This window comes from Chrysemys picta, chromosome 21 (genome assembly GCF_011386835.1).
Source record: "Chrysemys picta bellii isolate R12L10 chromosome 21, ASM1138683v2, whole genome shotgun sequence".
In the NCBI taxonomy this organism is placed as follows: domain Eukaryota; kingdom Metazoa; phylum Chordata; order Testudines; family Emydidae; genus Chrysemys; species Chrysemys picta.
In genome coordinates, this window is record NC_088811.1 from 14,093,493 (window position 1) to 14,112,392 (window position 18,900).

An 18,900-nucleotide genomic window follows, 5' to 3' on the forward strand; every position below is an offset into this window, starting at 1 on the left:
AAAGAGGAACAAAAAGTTGCCCTTTTCGTTCTGATTACAGGGTTTATAATCACACCAGAGCCTCCTGCCTTTATCTGCTGGGGTCAGAAGGAACCGGGCTGCTTCTTAAGGGCCTTTTAGTTTAGGGTGAAGGGGAAGTAGTTTATAAGGACCCAGGTGTAATGATTTCGCACCCACCAAAATTCTGTCCCTTGCTTCCAGACTTAGCACAATAGACTGGCCTGAATTTCCCTGCTGTACGGTGAACGTTCGCTGAGCCTTCTGCAGCCACTCCAGCAGAGAGCTTTCTCCTTGAAATGGATGGTGTCCCAATGTCATTGATCCGTGTGTGTGCATGTCTGCAGCCCACCCCCAGTGCCCTATTCCAGCATTAGATGGTGGGTGCAGCCATGAATGCCAGTGGATGTCAGAAAAGCTGCAGAGATGTAACAGATAATGCACTGATGACTTGAGTTTCGGCCAGGGCTTGGTGTAGTGATGGGGGCAGAGTGAGGGGGGGTGGGGAGCTGGCATGGGAGGGGCTGAGTCCAGCTTAGCTGAATCCCACAGGCTTAGCTTTTCTGTTTCCCTGGGTTGAAATAAATCATTCTGCTTTCTTATTTCCTTGGTTGTTTTTCCCCCCGAGACTTTTGCCTTGCTTTGTCTCTTTGAGACGGAAACGTGTGTGTGTGTGTGTGTGTGTGTGTGTGTGAGAGAGAGAGAGAGAGAGAGAGAGAGAAACTTGGGTGGCCAGTGACCCATCCTAGCAGAACCAAGGTTTTCTTAATAGAGCTGGCTACAATTCCTCCTTTTGATAGGTTGTTCAGGACGTTGTACCTTTATTTGTGTCTCTAGCCACTGTAGATTTGGGTGTCTGTGAGCACTGTCACCCTGTAAGCTGGACAATGTGCTGCCAATGGCAGAATGACCAGGAATGGCCATGACCAACCTGCATACAAATACAACTGAGGACATTTCGTTGTCATCCCTACTCTTGTCCAGAAGAAGATCAGTGTTGTCTCTTTGCAGAGCTGCTCTTTGTCTCCTGTGTGAGGTAATAATGGGATCAAGCTAACCACAACGGCTACTGGTTTCCAGCTCACAAGGCTTGTGAGATAGTTTAACCTGGAAAATTATATTACAAATCCATCAAGTTTCCTCTCGAAGGTGGCAATGAACTTGCTCGTGGCTTTGCCATTGTCTCCTGGTGACTTGCATGCCTTGTCTGAGTATTGGAGAGAATGAGCCTATGTCTCCAAATGAAAACATTAATAAACTACCACGCCAGTTCACACAGCATGAGAACTAGGGCTCAGGGCTAGTGTACGCTTGAAACACGGCTGCAGCATTGTAGCTGCTTCAGTGTAGCCACTCACTCCAGTCTCCTGTCCAGGGCTGGCTCCAGGCACTGGGGCGGCAAGCCGTGGGGGGCGGCCTCTTGGTCGCTGTGAGGGCAGTAGTGAGGCCGCCTTCGGTTGCATGCCTGCGGGAGGTCCGCCGGTCCCGCGGATTCGGCGGCGGGGACACCGAAGGCGTGGCATCGGCGGACCTCCAGCAGGCACGCCGCCAAATCGGCATGACCAGCGGACCGCCCGCAGGCGCGCCGCCGAAAGCCGCCTGACTGCCGTGCTTGGGGCGGCAAAAGACGTAGAGCCGCCCCTGCTCCTGTCACTGTAATTAATTCACCTTCCCGAGAGGTGGTAGCTAGTTGACAAAAGAATTCGTCTGTGGGCCTAGCGCTGCCTACACTGGTGTTAGATCAACGTAACTGTGTCACTCAAAGTGGGGGTTTCTCACACCCCTAAGCGACGTAGCTGGTCGACTTAACTTTTGAGTGCAGACCTGGCCTAAATCCTCTTCTGTTGCTGCTCTAAGCCCTTAGGTAAGGTTGAAATAAAAGATTTTGCATTTGGCTTTTCAGTGCATTGAGCTGCACTGTTACATGGGGTGCAGTGTTATTTCTGATCTTGCATAGGCTGTGATGGTAAGAAGCACCAGTTAGGAAAAAAAAATCTGTCTAGTTTCTGGATTTGATCCTGCTGCCCCTGGGAAAGTAAATACTTGGCTTTGAAATGGCCCTTTAAAATTAAACCACCTTGTAAGATGGTTGTAAGAAAAGATTATTGGTTGAAACAACAGAACTTGCGAGGTTCAAGGCATGCAGTATGGGGATCAGTGTCCCTATCAACGATTTATTGTATTGTGATGCTGCTTGGTCCCTTAAGACGAGTGGTGGTGATTTAAATGATTGACACAAAGTGGCAGTCTAAGGCAGCAGAGGAACCGGCAAGAGGATCTCCTAGGACGTTTTAGCCGCTCTAATTCGTGGTGTGAGAACTGGCTGAGGAAAAATGCAAGTTGCTCCCCTTAGGTTGAGTTGGGTCTCTGGCAAACGTGTCCCCAAAGCAGAGGGACTGAATGTCGTACGGGAAGGGAAGCCGGGGGGGAAAACAACAAAGACGTTGAAGAGGAAGAATGAAAAACTCTTAAGGTGAGTAAGGGTCTGTCGACACTTGGCGTGGGGGTGTGATTCCAAGGTCGGGGGGGGGTAATGTGATTCCAAGGTCAGGGGGGTGTGATTCCAAGGTCTAATTGAGCTAGTGCCCAGAAAATAAAATGGAACCACAGCAGTGCAAACGGCAGGCAGGGCAAGCCTCCTGAGTTCGTACCCATCCAAGGCGCTAGGTCTGTTTTTGGGCAGCTAGCTCCTCCCACCACCTGCACCACCTTGGTAACTCTCTGTTTTTAGCAAGCGAGCATGGGTATGTCTCCTCAAGCTAAGAATCACTTCCCAGCCCGAAGTGCAGACATCCCCTATCTCGTCCTGGAGATTTGAAGGTCAAGTGCATAGCGGCTGGCCTTATCACAGCCGGGGAAGCAAACCAACTCCTTGTGAGTGCCGGAGGTGCAGCGTGGGATACGAAATGAGAAAGCAAAGCCGAATGATATTGCTGAAAGTGCACATAGGATTCAGATGCTTTCTACCCAGCTACAAAACGTAGGGGATAAATTGCAGGCAGGTGTAATCTGAATGCAATGGGCATAAAAGGAATTTATGGGCCCAAAGTATGAAAAACTACAATCTGTGGCGGCTGTTGGTTGTTTAGGAAAAAAAAAAACCGAGCAAGCAGCAGCTGTCAGGCAACATCTGCTAACGCCACCGTATCAGGCCTGTAGGAAAAGAGCAATAGAAGAGTCACACCAGGGATGGATGAATCCCAACTTTCAGACTCAGAAAGATGTTCAAATAATCCCTAATATAGCACAGTTACCTCCCCTTTGGCTATGAATATTTTTTTGGCTCTTGCGTAGTGTCTTTTGTCTGGGACTCCCTTTCAAGCATGAATTAAACCTCACAATACCCCTGTGAGGTTGGGAAGAGTTCTCCGTATGGAGGGAGAAACTGAGGGCATGTCGGCGCTACGGGCCCTAATGTAGGTGTTTTCTGCATCGACAGATGGGTGTTTGCATCGAGGTAGATAATCCACCTCTCTGAGTGGCAGTAGTTGTGTCGAAGGAGGAATTTCAACCTAGCCACATCTACACCAGGGACTAGGTCAGCCTACCTGTGGTCCTCAGGAGGGTGAATTTTTCAAAGGCAGGTGGTAACTTCTCCAAGGTCCCTCAACGGATCAGCTCGGAATAGAACCCACAACTGTTATCTCCCAGGCTTCTGCTCCACCCTGTAGATCACAGGATCTATGTTCTCCTAATGGTAAACTGCTTTCTAGAGACATGATGGGCTGAGCAATGACACCTTGTGGGTGCCTATCACTGACAGGCTGATATCACAGGGTTATCCTTTTATGATCCTGCAATCATATCTTCATGGCTGGACCCTTTCCCTCAGACAGTGTGCCAGAGCAGTCAAGGGGGTTCCATGAAGAGTCTGCCTGGATGGACTTGATTTCCAGGGAGGGTAACCAGATGTCCTGATTTTATAGGGACAGTCCCAATTTGTGGGTCTTTTTCTTATATAGGCTCCTATTACCCCTCACCCCCTGTCCCGATTTTTCACATTTGCTGTCTGGTCACCCTATTTCCAGGATCAGGGGTATTCCGATCCTGCGAGCTGCAACTTGCAAGCAATTAACTTTATTGATGTTACTAATTTTGTCATATCTTGCGGGAGGCGAAGAGGAGGAAGGTTACCTATTTGCTATTATGTTATAACATGGGTTCATGGTATGGTTGTCCTTTATACTAGTACGGTAATGTTTATTACTTGCCTGTGGGGAAAGTCAGCATTATAATAGTAACCACTGTATCCACCTTTCATTTTGCCGTGGACTCTAAACTCAGAGAAACAATAAGCACATAGGGGCTAGTGACGTACAGACAGGATCAGTTATTTATTCTGCCTCAAGAAACCGCGTCTGATCCAGAAGCAAGTATAGCACATAGCCCTTAGAATGCTGGCATAAATTGCATACCTGGGAGGGAGATGCTTATTGGTTGCAAAAAACAGATTACAAAGATGCTTATGGGCCAGAAAACTACCCATCGCCGTCAAGGCTCTGCCATTATTGCTGCTGTCGTTTTTCACCAGCCTGTTCTGAGCAGATGGATGCAGTCCCATGCATCAGCAGTGCATCGTGATCCTTGTTAGCACTCTATGTAGAACAAGGTTTCTCAACCTGTGGGTCACAACCAAAAATCAGGTGGCCAGAATGTTTCAAGGGGTCACGTGGTAGCCCCACTCCTGCGGGGCTAGCTGGGCTCAGCTGCCCGCTCCGGGCATTGTGACCTCCGGGTAGAGCCATGCACAGATACACAATTTATGTCCATAAGAAGCTCACCACACTGGTGTGACCAGGGACAGCGGCTGGTGAGCCTGGTGCCCGCTCGAGTGGGCAGGACCAGGGGCAGTACAGCCACGCCGGAGGAGATGCCTGGGCTGGGCACTGGCTCCTCCAGCGCCGAGGCCCTATGTGCTGCTGATTTTTACCGCTGTGGTTCCTGGTCCGGTCGCTGGCCATGGCCCTGCTGGTCTCACTCCTCGTTGCTAGAGCCCTGCAGCTCCATGAATATTCACTTTATCTCTCTGTGAATATAAATTGGGTATCCATGCAGGGTTCTACCTCTGGGGTCTCAATGCTGCTCAGGTTTGGCCCAGCCGTTGCTCTGTCATGATGATGGGGGGCCAGCCAGGCCAAATTTGAGTGAGTGATGCTGTGACCCCATGTACCTGGTCACAACACCACTCACTCAAATTTGGCCCAGCTGGCCCCCATTGTGGGGGGCGGGGTCAAACCTGAGCAGCGCTGCAACCCCAGAGTTTAGACAGCCCGAAGCGGGAAACCGAGCCCAGCCAGCCCCATGGGACCAGAACCGCGGGAGCCACCACTGCAGGGGGAGTGTGGGGTGGGCTCTGGAATGATCCCCCTCCAGAGTCTCCTACCCCGATCCCAGGGCAGGACTCATCTCCCACTCTGGGCCTCCTACTTCCCCCAAGGGGCAGGACTAGGGCGACCAGATGTCCCAATTTTATAGGAACAGTCCTGATTTTGGGGTCTTTTTCTTATATAGGCTCCTATTATCCCCCCCACCCCAGTCCTGATTTTTCACACTTGCTGTTTGGTCACCCTAGGCAGGACCCATCACTCCCTGGCCTATTTACGGGGTTGCAAGGGGCCATCACTATTTACAAATGGGTCCTGAGCCCAGAACCACTGCTGTAGAACAAATGTAGCAAGACAGGAAAAGAAATGTGAAGCTAGGTTACTGGTAGATGCTCATTGGGACATCACTGGAATCTGGAGAGTGGGTTTTTTACAGCACAAGATAATAAAAAACGTCCCTTGTACTATGAACTGTAAATGAAATCATGAAGCACCATTTTGTACGCAGAGCCAACAAACTATCTTGATGGTTCCAATCCACCTACCAGTCAGGGAAGGAACTCCTATCTCAAATGCTGGCAAAGTTGCCAGTCTAAATATAAATGAAGCCCCCGCTTGCTCGGAGTGGCACTTTGTCCCCCCCTCTAGTGGTGGCTAGGCCAGCTAGAAATGGATGAGTTTGCTGGGGCTTTGATCAAGCAGGGAGCCTCAGAGGCTGTTGGTGGCTTCACTGGAGCCACGGCAGAGAATTAAAGAAAAATGAATTTGGGGTTCTTTTCTCGCGCCTTCTGGTTTCCGAACCTTTAGGGTTCCCATTTTCAGGCTTCACTCCAGAATGATGAGAGCTGGAAATTTCTTTTTATTTTTAACTGAAAGCCAAGTTTCTCCTCTAATCAGATGCCCCCAGGCTCTAGCACCTTAAGAAAAAAAAACAAATATAATGAGACTTGTGATCGCAGAAGCTGGTAACGCTGTAATAAGTGCAGGTCTTGGGAGATCGATAAAATCTCTCTGGAGTTACTAGTTAGCAGGATGTGCTTCGTCTGTCCATCACTCTTCCTCACCCCCGTATAGCTGCAGTTAACTCAAATGCAATTTCCTAGAGCTCTCCAGAGGTGCATTGATAGTGTTGGTGCACAATGATGCTTGAGCTGGAGAAAAATGCTATGTAAATTGCAGCTGTTATTTTAAAAGCACATTAATGACTTTCAGCTCCTTGCTAGCAATAATGGCTGGGGAATCAATGACTGTCAAATGGAAGATAAAATTGGCAAAAGGGAAAGAGAAATAGGGACAGATCCTTAGCTGGTGTAAATCCAGCATAGCTGTATTGATTTCAGTGGAGCTACGCCAGTTAATACCGGCCGAGTATCTGGCCTGTAGCTATTCATATTCTCTCAGGGTCATCTTATTCCAATCCATGGAGAGTACCAACTATTTTAAAATCTGTTTTTAAATCGAGTGATACAGCTGTGTGAAATGCACTCTCTCGAAACCTCTCTGTAGTTCAGGGCCTGGTTCAACACCCACTGAAGTCAAGTCTTGAAACTGAGTTTATCTGGGGAGGAGGGTTCCAAGAACTCCAGTGGTAGGAAGTGTCTTAGGGAGTGGGACTGCAAAGCATTTCATTTGGGAAGGAGATGGGAGAGGAAGCTTAAAGGCATGGGATTGGGATGAAGAGTGTCTAGAGGGGAGGATGGAGGAAAAGGGCTGCTGGATGTTCAGGTGATCAGAGGATGAAGTTTTGGAAGCCGCATTTTAGTCTCAATCCACCTCTTCCCAGATCTCGCTGAGAATCTGGAATGCTCTCCTGGATTCAATATCCCCAGAAAATACATGGATATGTAGCCTTGATTGCAGCTCTTGTTCCATCCCAGTGCAGCTGACAGAGCATTCATCTAGCCAGAAAAAAACCCTAAACTCTTAAAGAAGGGAGAGCAGCTCATCTGTGAAAGTTCCCTGCAGTCCTGCACATCTGTCTTGAAAACTCTAGGGGGGTGGAAACCGTAAACAGAACACAACCCAGGGATCGATAGGGGCCAGGAAATGTGCTTCACCGCATGCCTCACTGCAGATTTTTTTTTTAAATGCCATGTTAGCATTTCTCTCGTTTCACTAACCTTTCCCTCCCTGTCCTTTTTCTGATCTGTCATGATAGCAGCCCTGTGGAATGCACCTCCCCCTGTTTTGTGCTGCTTGTCTGGGTTTTAGAGTTGTTTTAAGAATTCCTTGTTTTATTTGCATTGAGTGTTTGGCTTGAGAGAGAGCTTGATAGAGAAAGAGATTGAGGTTTGCTTGTTGTGTTACCTTGTTGGTTTCTATTGTGTGTGATTGTTGGGGCCCCCTTCCATATTCATGGTCCATTTTGGTCAATTTCACAGTCACAGGATTTTAAAAATGGTAAATTTCATGATTTCAGCTATTTAAATCTGAAATCTCAGTGTTGTAATTGTAGGGGTCCTGACCCAAAAAGGAGTTGGGGGAGGGGTTATTGTAGGGAGGGTTGCGGTACTGCTACCCTTACTTCTGCGCTGCTGCTGGCGGCAGTGCTGCCTTCAGAGCTGGGCAGCTGGAGAGCGGTGGCTGCTGGGAGCCCAGCTCTGAAGGCAGCGCCGTCGCCAGCAGCAGCGCAGAAGGAAGGATGGCATGGTATGGCATTGCCACCCTGACTTCTGCACTGCTGCCTGCAAAGCTGGGCCCTCAGTCAGCAGCTGCCGCTCTCTGACCGCCCAGCTCTGAAGGCATCGCAGAAGTAAGGGGTGGCAATGCTGTGGCACCCTCCCCCTCCCCCAATAACCTCGTGACCCTCCCCGCAACTCCCTTTTGGGTCAGGACCCCCAATTTGTGAAACCCTGGTCTCCCCCATGAAATCTGTATAGTATAGGGTAAAAGCACACAAGACCAGATTTCATGGGGGGAGACTAGATTTCACCGGCCGTGAATTTGGTAGAGCCCTAGTGATTGTGTGTGTGTGTGTGTGTGTGTGTGTGTAAATATATACGTATATAATTAATATGTCCATAGAATACATATTAGTGTGGAGTGGAATAAACATTTATATCAACATGAATTTAGGAATGGCACATTAATCTTGTGATGAAGTTATGCAGCTGATCCTGAACGAATGCCAATAAAACCTTTATACCACACCATCATGTATTCTGCAATTGCCAAATATGCTAAAGAAAAACTACTTGAGGAATGTTTTGAAACCAATTCTGGCAGAGAACGTGCAGTGATCTGCAGGTGCAGTGATCTGCAGTATTGCCATCCATAAGCATTCAAAAATCATTAGTCAGATTCTCAAAAAGAAAAAAAGTGAGTCCAACTTCAATGTGGGGACTTTTTATTTGCCTTCTGGTATTTGAACCTTTAGGGTTCATGTTTTCCAAATATTGCAAGACTCATGAGAAAATTGCGAGAGTTTGCTACGCTGGATCTGCTCACACAGATCACATGCAGGAATTGTGCCGTCGTTTTGGAAGGGAAGAGGAAATACCATATGGCACCAAGTGACCAACCATAAAGTGGTGTTACGAAATTACTAATCATAGAAAAAGATGAAACAATCTCTCACTGCAACAACCAATCACCTTAAGGTGTCTAGATACCAAGTGTGAAAAATCGGGATGGGGTGGCGGGTGATAGACGCCTATATAAGGAAAGGATCCAAATATCAGGGCTGTTCCTATAAAATCAGGACATCTGGTCACCCTAAGTCAGCTGGCATTTTTCATATAAAGTTTTCATTGAAAAATTATTACCGTGACAAATTAAGCAAGTATTAAAAATTTCAAAAAGTTCCCCAAAAATTATTAGCATGACAAAAAATTCCCCCAAATGTATTAGCATGACAAATTTAGCAAGTATTAAAAATTCCCCCAACATTATTAGCTTGACAAATTTAGCAAGTATTAAAAATTTCAAAAAGGTCCCAAATAAAGTCCAAATTTCATTGACAAAACCAAACGTTCGGAATAGTTCATCCACCTCTAGTTATTTGTTTTTTAAAAGCACGTGGAATTTTTTTCAATCTTTAATGCTTTGTATGGAGGGTTTATAAAACTATATAGATATTAAAGTATTTTTTAAATCTTGGGAGCGTTCCCCACCTCCCTATGGCCACTGGATGCCCCTGCAGTGGTATACAGGGGGCTGAAAAAAAATTCTGGCTAGGGGAGGATTCCTTCACACAGGTACAGCATGCGAGAGCCATAGGTTGCGCTAATATAGTCCGCCCCCCCCCCCTCCCCGAGCATAAGTGGTGTATTGGAGGTGGAGAGGATGGGTCTGTAGTATAAGCTTGCAACTGCCATTCCTAGCAGCTCCAGGTTGCATGCAGTCTCCCCCCTCGTTTTTAATGATTTTACAGTCTGATTTATTTTACAAATAGACTCTGGAATCCTGCCACGAGCAAAAGGCTGCATCAACTTTTTATGGAAATAATCCATTGCAACCCAAGGCATGCAGACTTGGTAGAAAGCTGCTTTGAAATAGTTACTGGGGAGGCAAATAGGTCAGTGAAAACAGTAGTTTGGTAAGTAACTATTATATGTTAGAAATTTGCAAATCAGAAGGAGGTAGTGATTAGATGTTTGAATAACAGAGTGCTTGTATGTACACTAGCTAAGAAAATAACAACAAAAGCAATTCAACCTTCTACTTAGCGTAGAAGCTGATGGGTCACGAGGCAGTAACCCCCCTAGGATAGTATTGCTCTACTGACTGCACTGTATGGGTTAATACAGGGGTCGGCAACCTTTCAGCAGTGATGTGCCGAGTCTTCATTTATTCACTCTAATTTAAGGTTTCGCGTGCCAGTCATACATTTTTAACGTTTCTAGAAGGTCTCTTTCTAGAAGTCTATAATATATAACTAAACTATCGTGTATGTAAAGTAAATAAGGTTTTTAAAATGTTTAAGAAGCTTCATTTAAAATTAAATTAAAATGCAGAGCCCCCCGGACCGGTGGCCAGGACCCGGGCAGTGTGAGGGCCACTGAAAATCAGCTCGCATGCCGCCTTCGGCACACGTGCCATAAGTTGCCTACCCCTGGGTTAATATATTGGCCATTGTTTCCTGAAACATCCCACTCTGTTACCAGGTCTTGATCCTTCTGAGAGAGAATTGCATGGGTCCATCTCACTTCTCCGGGCAGGTGTAACTGGTTATCCCACCTTAATATAAGGGCAGTGGGTAGGATTGCCAAGTCAGGAGGACTTGCTTGTGGAGCTAGGGCTGGGAGCTGCAGCTGCCCGACGCAGGAAGGAGGCCCCAGCTGAGTGATGACACAGCACCTCCCCCGCCCTCAGTAACCGGACTTTGGGTGTCCAGTCAGTAGATCTTATCGGACACTATCAGGTTTCCTTTTTTAACCGAACTTTCTGGTCGAAAACTGGACACCTTAGCAGCAGGAGGAGCTGTTTAGAAGAGAGAAGATCCAGGGTGTGGGCTGAGCGGTCCCGAGAAGGAAATCAAGGAGCTGTGACGCCTGGGAAGAGGGTTTGTGTTGAACGTTATTTTCTTGCCATTTTCCTTTTTGGTAAAGCCACGCTTGGAGAAGAGGGTGTTTGCACTTTGCAGACTCTATGGCTGTGTTTGTATGAGCACCTACTGACGGGGTTGTCTGCTGAAGTTTGTCATTGTAGGAGATAGGATACTACACTGAGTGAATCATTGATTCTGCCAGTCATGGCAGTTCCTAATTTTTTCTTTAACAAAAAAATTAAATATCCAGAATTTTGGTGTGTCATGCTAAAAAGCAATGTGTGATCTCCCCCTGCTGGTCTAGGGCAGGTGGTGCACTTGTGTGCCAGCAGAGAAATCAGGCACCCTGCTATACAGGCAGGGACTTAAACAGAGGCAACTAAATTGGCTTTTACTTAATCTGAAACATCATAAAGTAAATGCATGTGTGTGTGATTGCTGGGAGAGCATTAGCAGGGACAGAGCTTTTTATTGTCCACCTTCTAAAAAGCTGTTACACACAATGAGGAATAAGAAATAAATCTGTATCTTTAATGTAGTTGAAAATTTATTATTTGTATGACAGAAGTGCTGAGCCCTATAAGAATACCTAGTGAGAGAGAGCCACGGCCTGGAAAAGCTTCCAGTCTAAATTGACAAGGCAAAGAGTGAGAGAAAAAACGGGCACAAAAAGTGAAGGTCACACAGAAGGTCATAGAATCATAGAAGATTAGGGTTGGAAGAGACCTCAGGAGGTCATCTAGTCCAACCCCCTGCTCAAAGTAGGGCCCACCCCAACTAAATCATCCCAGCCAGGGCTTTGTCAAGCCAGGCCTTAAAAACCTCAAAGGATGGAGATTTCACCACCTCCCTCGGTAACCCATTCCTGGTCATTAGCAGAGCCCGGAATAAAACTCAGCTTTCCTGACTCTCAGTCCAGTGCCCTATCCACTAGGCTAACCTATCTCTGTAATACCGCTGTGTAAAAGCAAAATATGTCACATGTATTCTTCTAGGCCCTGTACACAATAAATGCCAAGGTGCTCTTACAGCAGTGTACAGATCGTGTAAATTGACACTTACGATTGTTAGTGGGAAAAATGATAGAAGCCTATTCTTGCTGTTGATTTTAAACCTGCAAGTGCAATGCAGAAGGTTAGGATGGATATGGAATACCTGGTGCTTAAAGCGGAGGGAAGCATTGAGATCTGGAATAGCTTCGCCTGGAGTGTTTGTTTTACTAGGCTTCAGTAATTTTAACAGCCTCACTTTTGCATAACTTTGCTTCACTGACACCAGTTTGATGCTGGCCAAGTGGTTAGTGACAGATGTTAATTCTCATCTGGAGATAGAAAATTCATGTACTGTGATGTTACTTCTCCTGATGAGTATTTAAATATTAAAACTACAATCCCACAAAATGCTGAGACAACACTTTTCTCAGTTCTTAAACTCCGGAGGTCTCCTGAAGGGGTTTGCTTTGTAATAGTCTGAATGCAAAATACGGATTAATCGTCCCTCTTTCTGTGTTGAAATACATTTCTCACGCTTTTGTTAGTGCTTAATGCAACATAAGCAAGGTGATAAGCTGCACGCAGTGTCCTTTTCCCTCACTAAGACCCTTCTGTGGGGGAAAGGAACAGAGTTCTGACTTTCCTTTGTTTTCATATCAATAAATTGGATAAACATTCTATTTATTTAGCAGAATATAAGTTGAATCCAGGCACCGGTGGGTGTTTGAATGAATGACCCTATAGGTTTTCTTGATCCCTAATAGAACACAGATGTGTAGTCTGCTTGTCTTTATCCCATTGGTCCTTCCTTGGGTGCTCATCCCATCACACACCATCCCTATTTTTGATCACCTGCTGTCCAAATAACACCCTTTTGAGCTGCAGCCCCTTAACCCCTGCCTGTATTAGCATTCCGATTCTGTGACCCTGGATTGTGCTAACCGCACTTTCAAGACTATCATGACTTTTAGGGCCTGCATTTGAAAGAGACTTGACTTCAGACCCCTTCTAGAGTCAGGTTGTCTGTCTAACAAGTAAATAGCCAGCAAGAGCCGATGTGGACAGTTGTATTATTGATAGGCTGCCTTTTGGGAATTGGCTGTACCCAGGTGTTTTGCAGAATTGTAGGCACTTGAGATGGAAAAGACCTGGATGAATGAGCTCTCTTAGATTGTACAGCCGTCCCCCTTGGGAAGTGACAGAAGCCTTGTTTCTTGGGAGGTTTCAAACTATGCAGGACTCAGTACTGGAGACTGTAGCATAGGGAACAAACTTTCTCAGTAAAAAGGAATGGACTAAGGCCCTAATTCAGAAGAACACTTAAGTGCCTGCTTCCGTCCATCCTCATTCAGCAAAGCACTTACAACTCTGTTTTAAGATAGAGCCTGAAGCTCTGGTTATTTATTTATTTATTTCTCTCCTTCCATTGCCGCCTCTTGTGTGGTTGCTTAATCCCATTTGTGGGCCAGGCTGGCCACAACAAAATATATTTCATTGTGGAAATGGAGACACAGACTTCCCAGCCTGCTGTGTAGAGCGGAACCTATCTATAGAGATTGTCCAGCTTGTTTTTACCTCCCTATTAGAAGCACAGGACTTTGTACAAAAACCCAATCAGCTTTTCAAAGACCTACCTTATTAATCCCAACAAAAGACTAAGCTGATTTGCTCATCCAGTCACTGCAAGTGTTTTATGTGTAACACAAATTCTATTTGAAGCCCTACAGCAATATTTTCAACGAACGCTGACTTTGATTTGATTTTTTTTTTCCCAGAGACTCTTTTGTTTTGCAATAAAGGAATCTGTTTAGTGAGTGAATTGCTGCTTGCCAGTATTGGCACTAAAGAAGATCTTCTAAAGGGAATTGTGATTAGAGAGCTGCTGCAAACTTAGTATAATGATAGAGTATTCACTATTACATTCCTGCATTCTCGGTTTACTTGGTGTTGGAAGCACCAATAGTCTTGGGATAAAATGAATCAGGAGCAGGTGTCTGTTAGATTTATAAAGTCGGCTGCCTGTTTGTTGGGATTTTGCAATGCCTACTCAGTGGTGGGACACACTGTTTCCACAGACCTCAGTCAGATCGCTTCAGGAGGTGGGCCGATCAGCTGTCCCTAGCAAAGCAGTCTGGCCTGGTGGATGCTTGAGTTACCTCCAAGGATAACCTTAAGGTGCTATGGGAAGGGGGTTGATGATTCGGTAGGTTGCACTTTCCCCTCTAAGGATTAGTTTACACTGGGAAGTGACGGCATATTATAACATGATAATAGACATGTTACTGCTCAGTGTAGATGGTGACTGGGGTCATGGTTAACCTGAGGACCCTGTGTGCCAACATATATTTAACGTCTCCGTTAATATGTGAAAACACAATGGCATTGGACAGCGGAGGCCAGTCCCTGATTATAATGATCATTTGTATTACGGTAGCACCTTGGGGCCCTAATTGTGGATCAGGGCCCCGTTGCTCTAGACTCCATATAGACCCAGAACCAAGGGACAGTTTGGGATCTATAATGTCAATATATGTGACACATTGCCCCAAAGAGATTTCAGTCTATATAGTCCTTGATGAGTATTGGACACCCCCCCCCCCGAGGGTCGCAAGAAGTATGGCCTATGCTTCTGAAGGGTCTCTTTCTCAGAAGAGATGTAAAACGATTGTGTTCAGTAAAGGCCCTGGAGCACTTTTAGCAACATATTACTGGTTCAATTCCAGTTAGGGCAGTTCCGATCCAACTATGGAAATTTGCCCTGAGATCTGGTGCGCTGACTGACAACCTATCCTAACTCATTTTGCACAGTGTTTCATTATCCTCTGAAACAACTGCTGCACTCAGCCCCAGCCGGGACTCTGTTCCACAGTTCCTGGGCAAACCGTCTGTAAAGCACTTCCGGATCCTTCCTGAGACAAGGTTCTCCGCCAATGTACAACTTTATTATGAAGTCGCCGTTGAAGACTAAGCCTGAAGACTGAGTCTATATCAGAGGTGGGCAAACTACGGCCCGCGGGCCACATCCGGCCCACGGGACCCTCCTGCCGGCCCCTGAGCTCCTGCTCCAGGAGGCTACCCCCCGGCCCCTCCCCTGCTGTTCCCCCTCTCCCGCAGCCTCAGCTCACTCCAACGCTGGCGCAATGCTCTGGGCAGCGCAGCTGTGAGCCCAGCCTGACCCGGTACTCTGTGCTACACGGTGGGGTGGCTGGCACCGGCCGGGCAGCGCGGCTGCCTGTCCTGGCACTCTGGGCGGTGAGGCTGTAGCGCCGCCAGCCACCGGTGCTCCAGGCAGCGCGGTAAGGGGGCAGGGGGGATTGGATAGGAGCAGGGGAGTTCAGGGGTGGTCAGAGAGCGGGGGGGGAGGTTGAATGGGGACAAGGGTCCTGAGGGTGGCAGTCAGGAATGAGAGGGGGAGTTGGATGGGGCAGCAGGGGGCAGTCAGGGGCAGGGGTTCCAGGGGCAGTCGGAGGACAGGGAACGGGGGGACTTGGATGGGGCAGGAGTCCTGGGGGGGGGATCATCATGGGCGAGAAGGGGGGGGTTGGATGGGGGCGGGGCTGGGCCACGCCTGGCTGTTTGGGGAAGCACAGCCTCCCCTAACGGGCCCTCCATACAATTTTGAAAACTGGATGCGGCCCTCAGACCAAAAAGTTTGCCCGCCCCTGGTCTATATCAAAGTATAGAGACAGGATGACTGTTGTGTGTGTAAACTGTGCATGGGGTTGATGAATGTTAGGGGTCAGTAGTGGTGATGATATCGAATTTCCTGGCTGGGACGTAGATACAGCAGAAATTAAGTGAATAATACCTCACTCAACACATATAGTCTCTAAAGAACCTATTATTAAACTAAGGACAGGCAATAGAGAATGATTCATTATTGAGACCTCTGCCTATGTGAAATAATGTAGGAACAAAGAGGCCAAACCCCAGGAATCCCTTTGTGTTCTAGGCATCAGAACAAGATCTAAGAAATAACCATTGCAACTTGGTTTTAGAGGAGAAAGGGAAGAAGAATACAGGCAGGAAGGCAGAGATTGTGCAGCACAGACAGGCGGAGGGTTGGCCTTGTGTTAAGGCACTGGACTGGGACTCCGGAGATCTGCACTCAATTCCCAGCTTTGCTACCTATTCTCTGAGAGATTCTGGGCAAATCACTTAATCTCTGTGGGCCTCAGTTCCTCATCTGTAAAATGGGGATAACAATTTTTCCTTTGTCCATCTACTTACACTGTAATGTTTTCAGGGCAGGGGCCTTCTCTTACTATGTTTGTACGGTGCCTAGTACAATGGGGTCTCAAATAGATTGTGTGTGTTGTGCATAGAGAGGGGAAGAGATTAGACATTTATATACACACACACACACACACAGGGAGAGAGAGAGGTACAAAGAAAAGAAAGAAAGAAGAGATAGATAATACCCCTTTGTGTAAGGTGCTGTACAAACACAGAACAAAGTCCATGCCCCAAAGGGCCACCGTGGAGTTGGAGGACCCTGCCATCACTGCAGTCAACCTCAAGGGGTGCTATTTCCACAGGCTCTTTGTACTGCCTGTGTGGAGTGGGTCCTTCCAACCTCCTATGGAGAGCAGTGGCGTCTACAGAGTTGGAGCACGAGCACCCCGTGACGAACCTGCCAGTTTGCCAAGAAGATTGTTGCGCATCTTAACTTTAGCTGCTGTCTTCTTCAGGGGGCCATGGTAACTCAGTGTGCGGTGTAAGGTCACACCTAGATAGATCGGTTCTACTGCATGCTTCACCTTCTGACCATTCAGATAAACATTCAGTTCTCGGGTTGCGTTGGCGTGGTGAAGATGGCACAAACTGGAGACTGTTTTTATGACTCTTGGCTGGAGGCACCAAGTCTTACAGTAGTCTGCTAACTTTGTCATGTCCCAGTTTAAGGTGGCATCAAGCGCGTGAAACATCCAGGCCTGGGTACCGCAACAGATGTCGTCTGTGTAAATGAACTTTCACTACTCCGTTGTTGGCAGGTCATTGACCTAAAGGTTGAACCGGGTTGGAGAAAGCACAGAGCCCTGGGGTAACCCGTTGCTCTGTCGTCTCCAAGCACTCGTCTTCTCCCCCATATGGACTCCGAACTGCCTATCACGGAGGAACAGTTCAACGATGCCTGTGACCCAGGTAGCAGGACCTGTGATACCTTCACGAGCAGGCCAGTGTGTCAAACCATATTGTACGCTGCTGTTAGATCAATGAAAACAGCGCCTGATTTCAAGTTTCTCTGGAAGCCATTTTCAACAAATGTGGTCAGCGCAAATACTTAGTCGCACGTGCTCCGGCCTCAGCGAAAGCCGGTTTGGTCAGGGCTCAAAATTCTCTCCACGGCGGGTAATATGCACTGTAGGACCAAGCGCTCCAGTGTAAAGGCAATGACTGCACGTGTGTGAGGAATGATTGATGATTTCTCTGCTCAGGGCTCTGATGCACTCAGCAGGGATGAGGAAGCAGGAGTGATTGAGCTGGGTAAAATGATCCTTATTTCCCCTCTGCGTCCCCCACTTGAATCCCCCGTGTTTTCAGTCCTGTTGGCTGTACAAAGAGCAGAGGCGTTGGGTACCAGTTGGAACCACTCCTCTGGGCCGATGCCACCTTCACTCCCATCCGGTGTGAGTGACAGAGTCCCCTCCCCACCCATTCCCTGCTGTCCTGCCCCCTTTCTTTCTCCTTTGCCTGCTCTGTTCCTGCTTTGTTTCCCTCTCTCCTTGTCGTCTTAACATTTCCTCCTTCGCTTCCCCCTTTTTACCCTCAGTTTTTTCCTCCTCTCTCTGCCCTTTTTCTTGTCCTTTCTTCTCCTTCCCCTTATTTCCATTGTCACACCCCTCTTGTTTGCTCCTTCCTCCCCTTCTCTCCTCCCCTGGCTCCCTTTGTGAGTTTTCAAAGCTCCCCAGCTGGAATGCCGCTGGGCTAACCTCTCCCCCCGATGTGCGGAGAGAAGAGAGACTCCTTTATGAACCTGCCAGGTGGCCTTTCAGCAACTCTGGAAGCAACGTGAAAAAAATCAATCGGTCCCTCTTCTTGTGTTCTGCAGGCTATCTGCCCATATCACAGCATAGCTTCTCATGAGGAACGCATCACCGCGTGCCCTACGGTTGCACTATACAATCCTCTGTTCATAAGTCTGTCAACTCAGTAGCCTCATGGTCATGTCCTCAATCAATTAATTTTTAGTTCTAAGAGCTTTAGAGAAATAATTAAAGAGGTGATCCATGCTCTGAAGAGCTCATGCTTTCAAGGCCCAATCCGGCAAATGGTCATACATGGGAGGAACTTTTTCATAGATTCTAAGTCCGTCTAGCATGTCCTCCTGCATAGCACAGGAATACCATAACTTTACTCAGCACTGGCTGTTAATGGAGCTCCAGTGTGAAGCGTGCATATGTGTTTGCAGAGTTGGGTCCTCAATGTTCATTTGAAAAACAAAGTAGGATGAAAAGAAGCCTTAGGACAATTCATCCTTTCTGTTGTGGTTGCATCTGAGGACCTCAACCAGGCTGTGCAAGGTGCCGTACAAACAAATCACGCCGGTCTCTGCCCAGAACAGCTCACAGTCTGGCATTTAGACATTGACAGCAAGTGAATAAACAAATGGAGGTTGTGGGAGGACAAGCGAACCATGCAGGAAGCTGGCATTGCATAGGCTAAGCAGACGCAGTGGTCACCGGTGGTCAAGGGCAAGCATTATAACGATAAAGGCCTTCAGTTGCTCCATTAAGGCATGTGCACTCCTTGATGCTTGCATTAAATTTGTAATTTAAAATATCACGAGATGTTACAATTCATTTTAACCAGTGGGTTAATTTTTTCTGAGTGCATCGGCTCTCTCCTGGGAACAGCAGAAGTGGTTTGGTTTTGGGTGTTGTTTTTTTCGAAAGGGCTGTGAACAAGAAGTGGTAGCTTGGCATGTAGGTTTGGGAGGGTCAGGGAGCAGCATGCACAGGGAGCAGCATGGCAGAAGGCCTGGAGTTGGAAGTGGGAGAAGAGAATGCAGACGGATTGAGGCTGGCGTCGCTGGCAGAGCAGAGAGGGCACGCACAAGGACGCAGGTCAGATAGAGACCAGGGCTATGTGGTAGAAG

The 18,900-nt window shown here is 47.4% G+C and overlaps 1 protein-coding gene across 16 annotated transcripts in view; it reads left to right on the forward strand.

The window, feature by feature from the left end:
- Positions 1-18,900, forward strand: part of KAZN (kazrin, periplakin interacting protein) — a 756,723-nt gene that overhangs the window by 605,932 nt on the left and 131,891 nt on the right. The gene's annotated exons all lie outside the window — the stretch shown is intronic.